Raw genomic sequence first — 8,168 nt, forward strand, 5'->3', positions numbered from 1 at the left:
AGGTCTTCCTCTTTAGCTGCAGCCTGCCCGGCGGGCTTGCCTGAGGAACAGGAGCATGTGGGAGGCAGGCAGGCAGAGAGGGCCAGAAGGCAGACCTGGAATGAGGCGTGAGCAAAGGAAGCAAGGAAGAAGGTGAGGAGAGCAGGAAGCGATAAGCAGGGCCAGAAGGAGGGAAGGAAGCCACTAAGGCTGAGTGGAAGAGAAGGGAATGGTGGAGGTGTGGCAGGGCATCAGGGCATGAGGAAGGGCTTGCAGAAGGCAGGCTGGAGGGAGGGAAGGATGGGTGATAGGACGGAAGGAAGGGTGGAAAGAAGAACAGAATGAAGAATGGAAGGAAGGAGGGAAGCAAGCAAGCAAGGAAGCTAGGAAAAAGCATGAAGGAAGGAAGGTTTTAAAAAGGTTTTGTATGGATTGAGGGAAGGCGGGAGAAGGGGATTAGACGGGCTAAAGACGGGAATGACAGAGAGGAGAAACTGAGAGCAGGAGTACTCTGAATGCTCCTGTGAGCACCCCTGAGCTCGTGTGGGCTCTCTGCCTCAGCTAGGGCATGCACAGCGGTGGCCTTTGTTTAGGTGTGTGAGCCCAGGTGCCAGGGGTCTTCCCCGGCCAGGGCTGCACAGCAGCACAGTGCTGGACTAGTTGCCGAAGGCTGCCGCCTTCTCCCAAGAATCATAACCCTACCAGGGCACTCCTGAGCGCTTTGTGCAATCCCTCCCCCGGCAGTTTGTAATGGCCCTTCTGCTTTCTTTTACAGGGCAACTGCAAGCACAGCTAGGTGAGTGCTTCCTGGCGTGTGAGAGAGGCTCCTTGTTGCTGGAGGGGAAGGTGGGAATGGGGAGCACTGTGTGTCCGTGGGGCCAGCCCTTGGCCCTGCCAGCCACGAAGGAAGCCTGCTGCTTGCCTCCCAAGCTGTCCCTTGCCCGCCTGCCCTCCGCTGCCGCGATGGTCCTTGCGGGCTGGCGTGAGCAGGCAGCAGGAAAGGAGGAGGGAAGGAAGTGTATGAGGTGGACTGTCAGGGCAGGGCAGGGCAGGGCTGAAGGGTGGAAATGAGGAAGGTAGGATGGAGGGAAGCCATTAAGGTGGTGGATGAATGGAAGGGAGGAAGGAAAGAAGAAATAAAGGATGCAGGAATGAAAGGGGGAGGGAGTTAAGAAAGGAGGGGAAAGGTCAAAGCGGCTTGAAGGAAGGGAGAAAGAGAAGATGGAAGTGAGAAAGCCTAGGAATGAAAGAAGGGAGGCAAGGAGGACGACAGGAATATAAACATTCCTGTGAAGAAAAGTCAGCCCGTGTGAACTCTCTTTGGCTCGGGTGGGGATCCACACACTGTTGTTTGTGTCTCTGTGTGACCCCAACTGCCAAAGGCTTTTCCGAGGCAGGTCTTGGTATCAGCACAGACTTGGCTTATAAGACGGAGGCTGTTGTCTTCTCAGGGGATACAAATGCTTGGCAGAATGCTCCCTTCAGTGCTTCACACGATCCACACACCAGCACTTTGTAACCGCCCGTCTGCTTTCTTTTGCAGGGCAAACTAAAGGACAGCTAGGTGAGTGCTCACTGGCGTGTGAGAGAGGTTCCTTGTTGCTAAAGGGAAATATGGGAATGGGGCGCGCTCTGTGTCCGTGGCTCTAGCCCTTGGCTCTGAAACGCAGGAAGAGAGATGGCTGCTTGCCTCCAAACACGTCCCTTGCCCTCCTGCCCTCCGCTGCCACGGCAGCCCTGGCAAGGTGGACTGAGCAGGCAGCAGTGGCTGGAAGCCATAAGAGCTGCCGTTCTTCAGAAGGCTCTCTCACCAAAACACTGACACCTCTCTCTCTCTCTCTCTCTCTCTCTCTCTCTCTCCTTTCCACTTCCCTTTGCCTTTTACAGACCAACTGCTGAAAGAACACGGTAAGTGACCTTTGCTTTCTGGTACTTCTTTGGCAACCGTGACCTGCTGAGACCTCCTTGGGGCACCTGCTCAGCTCAGGAAATTCTCCCGACTGGGGCCAGCCCTTCACCTGTCTGGCCAGGAACAAAGCCTGATGCTTGTCTCCAAAGATGTCACTTGTCCCCCTGCCTTCCGCTCACACAATGCCGTTCTGAACTGTAGTGAACAGGCAGCAGGAAAGGAGGAGGGATGGAAACACATCAGGTGCAATGGTCAGGAAGGGAAAGGTTATGGAAGTGTGGAATGGTAGGATGGAAGGAAGCTGATGTTGTAATGCATTAATGGGTGGGAGGGAAGGAGGGATAAAGTCAAGAAGGAAGAAACGAAGGAGAAGAAAGAAAGGAAAGGTCGTGAAGGTTTGAAGGAAGGAAGAGAAGATGGAAGGCAGAAACATCGAATTGAGAGAATAGGGGAAGTGAGGGATATGTCAATGTTCACTTTCCTGTGAGGAAAAGTCAGCTTGTGTGAGCTCTCTTTGGCTCGGGTTGTTTCCACATTGGTGTCCTTTGTTGGCTCTGTGATCTCAGCTGACAAGAGGTTTTGCAGTGTAGTGCTCTCCGGTGTGTGAGAGGCTCCATGTGCCCAGAACCAAGAGTGGAAATGTGGAGAAACGGGAGTGCTAAGAGAGCTTTGCAGTTAATTAGATGAAAGGATTTCATTGGGCGTGTGGATGAGCATTAGCTCACTGCAGACAAGGCCTCCTTCTCACATCAACTTATTGCCTCCTTTATTCATTTTCCTACAGAGTTTTTGAAAATACAGCGTCACAAAGGTAAGAGAGAAACAAAGAGTCTGATTCCCAGCTCTCAGGGCCTGGACATATATTTGGAAGTGTATTATTTGTCCTACGCAGAGAACAATTCAGAGGACAACATCTTTGCAAGAAGAATTGTTTCTTGAGCCTTCCCTTCTTCACGTGCTGCCCAAGACCCCTCACAAGCCTGTGTTACAGCAGCTGGCATTTCAAGCAGCATTATGTCTTCTCAGAAGAAAAGGGCAGGTTTTAGGAAGAATGAGAGGCTCATTTCAGGGAGGTCAGATGGAACATTTCTGCTGGATCTGTTGCTGAGCATTCCTTGCTGAGCAGTGCACAGCTGAGGATGGGCAGGGATCAGCAGCTGGCACTCTGCTGCCTGCAAAGGCTGATTCAAGAAGTATCCCAGCAGCCCCCTGGCCTGCTTAGGCCATGCAGTCTTGGCCAGCCTGATTTATCCTCAAACTCAGGCAAACAGCTGATGTGATTCTGGTTTTGCCCAAAGAGGTTGTGTGTGCAGAGGCATGGTTCTTTTGCTCAGCTCACCTCTGCAGAGTCTCAGTGGTGAAGGAAAAGGCTAGCAATCCCCTTATATTCCTTCTTGGTACTACTTACATTTCCAACAGTGTCTCTGAGTAGCCATGCGTTTGATTCCTTCTGGCTGTTCTCTCAGCACAACATAGATGAGAGCAAGGGATATGAGAGATCTGGGAATACAGTGGCTGGAGGTGTCCTGTACCAGGAGGCCAAGTAGGGAGCATGGAAGAGGAGGCAGAGGGAGGGCAAGGGAAGAGGCATATGGGGACACAGGGTAGAAAGTTTCAGAAAAGCAAGCCTCATGGTTTTTGATACTGAAGGAATGACTTGGTCTTTGCAGTGGATGTCTCCCTGGATGCTGACACAGCGCATCCAAGGCTGGAACTCTCTCAAGATGGGAAGAGTGTGAAAGATACTGGCACTGCCAGAAGTGTGCCCAGGACAGAGAAGAGATTTGACTCCCACACTTTCCTTTTGGCAAAGGAAGGCTACACATCTGGGAAATGCTATTGGGAAGTGGATGTTGGAAAGAGAAGAAACTGGGACGTGGGCATTGCACGGGAGCCTGTGACTCGCAAAGGGACACTCACTCTGTCCCCAGAGAAGAGCTTCTGGGTCATAGGGTTAGCAGATGGGCAAGACTATTGGGCCCGCACAGAGCCTTGGACCCGTTTGGTTGTGAGTGGGAAACCCAGAAAGATTGGGATCTTCCTGGATGTCTCAGCCAAGCAGCTGTCATTTTATAACGTCAGCAAGAAAACAGCTGTGTACACTTTCACCCTTGGTGGAGACAGCAGCCAGGAAGGGAAGTTCTTTCCCTTCTTCTCAACAGGGTCCACTTCTGCAAAGCCTGACACTGAGCCACTGAAAATAGTCCTGGGGTTTGAGGAGGACCATGATGATGAGTAAATGGATTACTGATAGGGAGATGCAGGAGGAGACTGCACTCCTGTCAGACAGCTCCCACGTTTGTGCCCTGCAATCCAAGCTCTACAGCAAATTCCTACCAGACACTCCCGTCTCTGCTTGCTAGTCCTTCAATGAGCCAGTCAAGAAGGAGAAGCCTCAGAGTTCAGGCTGCTAGTCAGGGGGTGAAGTTTACCTTCACTTTTACCGAGGATCCACACAAAGGAAGGAAATGTATCTGCTGCCCAGGAAGTGAGAATTAAATTGACTTGATAGTGTACAGCAGCTTTCATTTTGAATTCTTCTGAGCATGCGAAGTATTTACATGCCAGTCACTGAAAACAGCAGGAAACATCCGTGAGGTGCACTTGTCCCAAAAGAGAGCCCTCTTCTGGGATGGGAAAGCTTTGTGAGGAGCTTCCAACCACACTTCTCAGCAACACCTCAGACTTGTATGCCTGGAGCATCACATGTCACACCAGGTCCCTTCTGTGCCAGGTCGGAGAAGCAGGCACCTCCTAAAAGCAGCTTGCCTCACCTCTCATCCACGCTGCAGAAACCCCCTTCATTTGGGAAGGATGTGAAAGCCATTTTCAGAGATTCTCAGAGGGTGAATATCCTTCCCTTTGAGGTGAGAAAGGGCTGACCTCACACATCAAAAGCAAGGTGTGCGAGCTTTCCAGGTCGATTAGTGCTCTGCCCAGCTCTCCTGCCTTCCTGATGTTTCTGGCTGCACATTGTCAGTCACTTGCCTAATGCTCTCCTTTTTGATTCGGCACTCAGCACTGAACTTAGATGCTGACTCCACAAAGTGAACCACTTAATGGGCTGTGAGAGGGAAACCAAGCAAGACTGCAGGGCATTTGTGCACATCCACAAGAACACTGTCATTTGGCAAAGGCCACTCAAAGTCTCCCTCGCACAGTTTTCCAAAGAGTCTCTGGCAGAATGAGATTGTCTTTCCCTCCCTCTCTGTTGGGGGTGACTGCTGCCAGAACACCAGGTCCCAATGTGCTGGCAGTATGGCAATCAACAGAGGAGGCACCGGACACACAGTCAAACTCCTGGCAGAAAAAGCTGGCAGAGTGAGATCCATTTCATTAACTTCTTATTTTATAGTGAAAGGCAGCTGCAGCCCAGCATGCTCTCTAGCAAGCTCTGGTTGACATGATAAAGCAACTGGCACAGAGACATCAGACGAAGTATGAAACTCTGTTCTCCTTTCTGATTTTGCTAATGCTGATTGTTGAAAATCCAGCTGTAATAAGTATATTAAGTGCATTCCATGTAACCGAGATTATAAACAGCAATGGATATGGGTATTCTGTTGTTGTTTTTCTTTGACTACTTCTCAGTGTCCTTTAATTCTGAAGCAACTAAAGCACTCAGAATCAGCTGTAGCTTTCATACAGATGAGGAAGCCAAGCAGGGGCCAGCTCCTCTCATCCCCGTGATCCAGAGTGCAGGATGTAGTGGAGCTGGGTTCCCATCCACTTCCCACATCCAGCCGAGAAAAACTTTATGGGGTGTATTTACGAGCCCTACAGAGACATCTGCAAGACCTGATCAGCAGTCATTTTCTAGAGTCATCTTCCCAAGAGAGGGTTGAGGGGATGTTGAGGGATAGAGGCCTTTCTCCTTGAAAACTCCATGACTAAATCAATAAAGGCAGATCAGGAAGCTGAGTTTTGAAGCAAATAATAGAAAAATCACAGAGCGTTACGTCATGTAACCTGCTGAATTTTAGAAGGCTGGGCATATAAATATTTTTAATCCATTTCCCTTCCTTGGCTTTCCAGGACACAGGCATGCAGGGCATGGCAGCCTCCTCAGGGCACCTGGCAGCTTCCACACCCTCCCTGGTAACACGCCTGAAGGTCTAGGCAGCAGGGCTTCACCCTCTCTTGACCTTCCCGTTAAGAGTGGCAGTCAGGGCCCTATCCAAGGTGTCCCTGAGGCTGTGGTCTGCTGGGTCAGGAATATCTTGGGGCTTTCCCTGTGCCCTTTTGTGGAAGCCATCTGTCCTATATACGCTGCTCTGCTGGTGGTCCCTGCAGAGGAAGAGCACATCCTGCAGAGCTGTCTCCTCCCTTTCCCACCTCAGTCATGCTTTGTCCCTACAGAGGAGCACAGAGCATATGGCAGGATGCCCTGCCCACTACCTCTCCTCTGCCCCCTAAACATGAGCAGCATGCCCTCCAGTTTACTCACTGCCCGTCCCCACCTCTACCACTGGAAACTCCTGTCCCTCAGGCTTGCTCCCAGGGCACGTGTCATGTGAAGGGAGGGAAAGGGTATGATTAGGTGGAAAGGCCCTCCCTTATTTGGTAATCAACATTTGCCTGCCAGAGCCCTCCTGAAAAGGACTGTCACTGAGTCAGTTTCGCAAAGTTGAACAAAACAAACAATTTATTAAAGGAACGGATCCAACAGGTTCAGGATTGCTGGTGATAAATGCACTTAGTGCAACAAATTCTACTTTTCTAAGCTAAAACTGATAATTAAGCACTTTCCCAAATGGTATTTTTCCTGGGGTAACATCCAACGTTGTCGGAGGCACAAGCTTTACCAAAAAGGCATCCCTGTTTTGGGGAGGAGAGAGTCCAAGAACTTCCACCCGTCCTTAAATTAGTGTTCGTGTCCTCAAAATGGAGGATTGTTTATGTGCTGAATTTATAATAAATTTATAAGGTGGAGCTGAGTCAAACACTGTGGGACGATTGGTCCTTGTCGAGCTCAGCAGAGGGAGTCATTGGGTGCCGGCCTTTTTTGCCCTTAGTGACAAGACCAGGCTGCAAGACTCCCACCTCACCCCAGGCATCATTTTGGGTGGAGCAATGTCAAGTTTCGCGACCTCCGCCTCACCCTGGGCGTTGCCTCACTGGCATGGGCATCAGACCGCAAATCACCCTTTGCATCCACTACTTACCCCTGGCAGGGATGATCAGAGATGATCATAGACCATTATCCCACAGCAGGTGAAATTTCAGTGTCAACCTTGGTCTTTTTTTAAAGGCAACATGAATCTTGGAAGGAAAAGATTGCCACTTTGCGCACATGACTTCCTTCAGTGCTGCACCTTGGTCTCTCCCTAAGCCCACAAAAGTTTTCTTAGCTCTACTGCAAAGGAAACTCTTGGTGCTCAAACCTCTGGAAGAGCTAGGCTTTTAAGTGGCCTTTTCCCATCTTTCGTCCTTTCTCTCCTACAGCCTTTGTCTGTCATTTGGAGGCAGGAACCCCCCATGGAGTGGGAAGCAGAGGAGGTGGCACATGCCTATGTCAGGGTTCCTGCTATCGACAGGCTTTCTGCCTCCTTTCCTGAGTCCAGTGGGTTACTCCCTGTAGGCCTGGGAAGGAGAGACCTCTGATTGTAAAAGGACACACCATCGCTTTGCCTTCTTTGGGGGAAGGAAGGGGAAGTAAGGCAGGATCCCACTGGCACACTACCTGGTATTGCAGAAGAATCACAGAATAACAGTATGGTTGAGGTTGGAGGGGACCTCTGGAGATCATCTAGTCCAACCCCCCTGCTCAAGCAGGGTCACCTAGAGCACATTGCACAGGATTGTGTCCAGGCAGGTTTTGAATATCTCCAGAGAAGGAGACTCCACCACCTCTCTGGGCAACCTGTGCCAGTGCTCTGTCACCCTCACAGTGGAAAAGTATTTCCTCATGTTCAGATGGAAGTGTCTGTGTTTCAGTTTGTGCCCTTTGCCTCACGTCCTGTCGCTGGGCACCGCTCAAAAGAGTCTGGCCCTGTCCTCTTGACACCCTCCCTTCTGATATTTGTATACATTGATAAGATCCCCCCTATGTCTTCTCTTCTCTAGGCTAAACAGGCCCAGCTCTCTCAGTCATTCCTCATAAGAGAGATGCTCCAGTCCCCTCATCATCTTTGGAGCCCTTCGCTGGACTTGCTCCAGTAGTGCCACATCCCTCTTGTACTGGGGAGCCCAGAACTGGACACAGTACTCCAGATGTGGCCTCAGCAGGGCTGAGTAGAGGGGGAGGATCACCTCCTCGACCTGCTGGCAACACTCTTCC

At 50.8% G+C, this 8,168-nt stretch overlaps 1 long non-coding RNA gene across 1 annotated transcript; it reads left to right on the plus strand.

Annotated features, from left to right (window-relative positions):
* Nucleotides 1-1,864: 1,864 nt before the first annotated feature.
* LOC136994908 (uncharacterized) lies at nt 1,865-5,444 on the plus strand. The gene is made up of 3 exons (XR_010886701.1): nt 1,865-1,887; nt 2,673-2,699; nt 3,559-5,444. It is a non-coding gene; the product is annotated as an uncharacterized lncRNA (long non-coding RNA).
* The last annotated feature ends 2,724 nt before the right edge of the window (nt 5,445-8,168 follow it).

Source organism: Apteryx mantelli, chromosome 34 (genome assembly GCF_036417845.1).
Source record: "Apteryx mantelli isolate bAptMan1 chromosome 34, bAptMan1.hap1, whole genome shotgun sequence".
NCBI classification, from domain to species: domain Eukaryota; kingdom Metazoa; phylum Chordata; class Aves; order Apterygiformes; family Apterygidae; genus Apteryx; species Apteryx mantelli.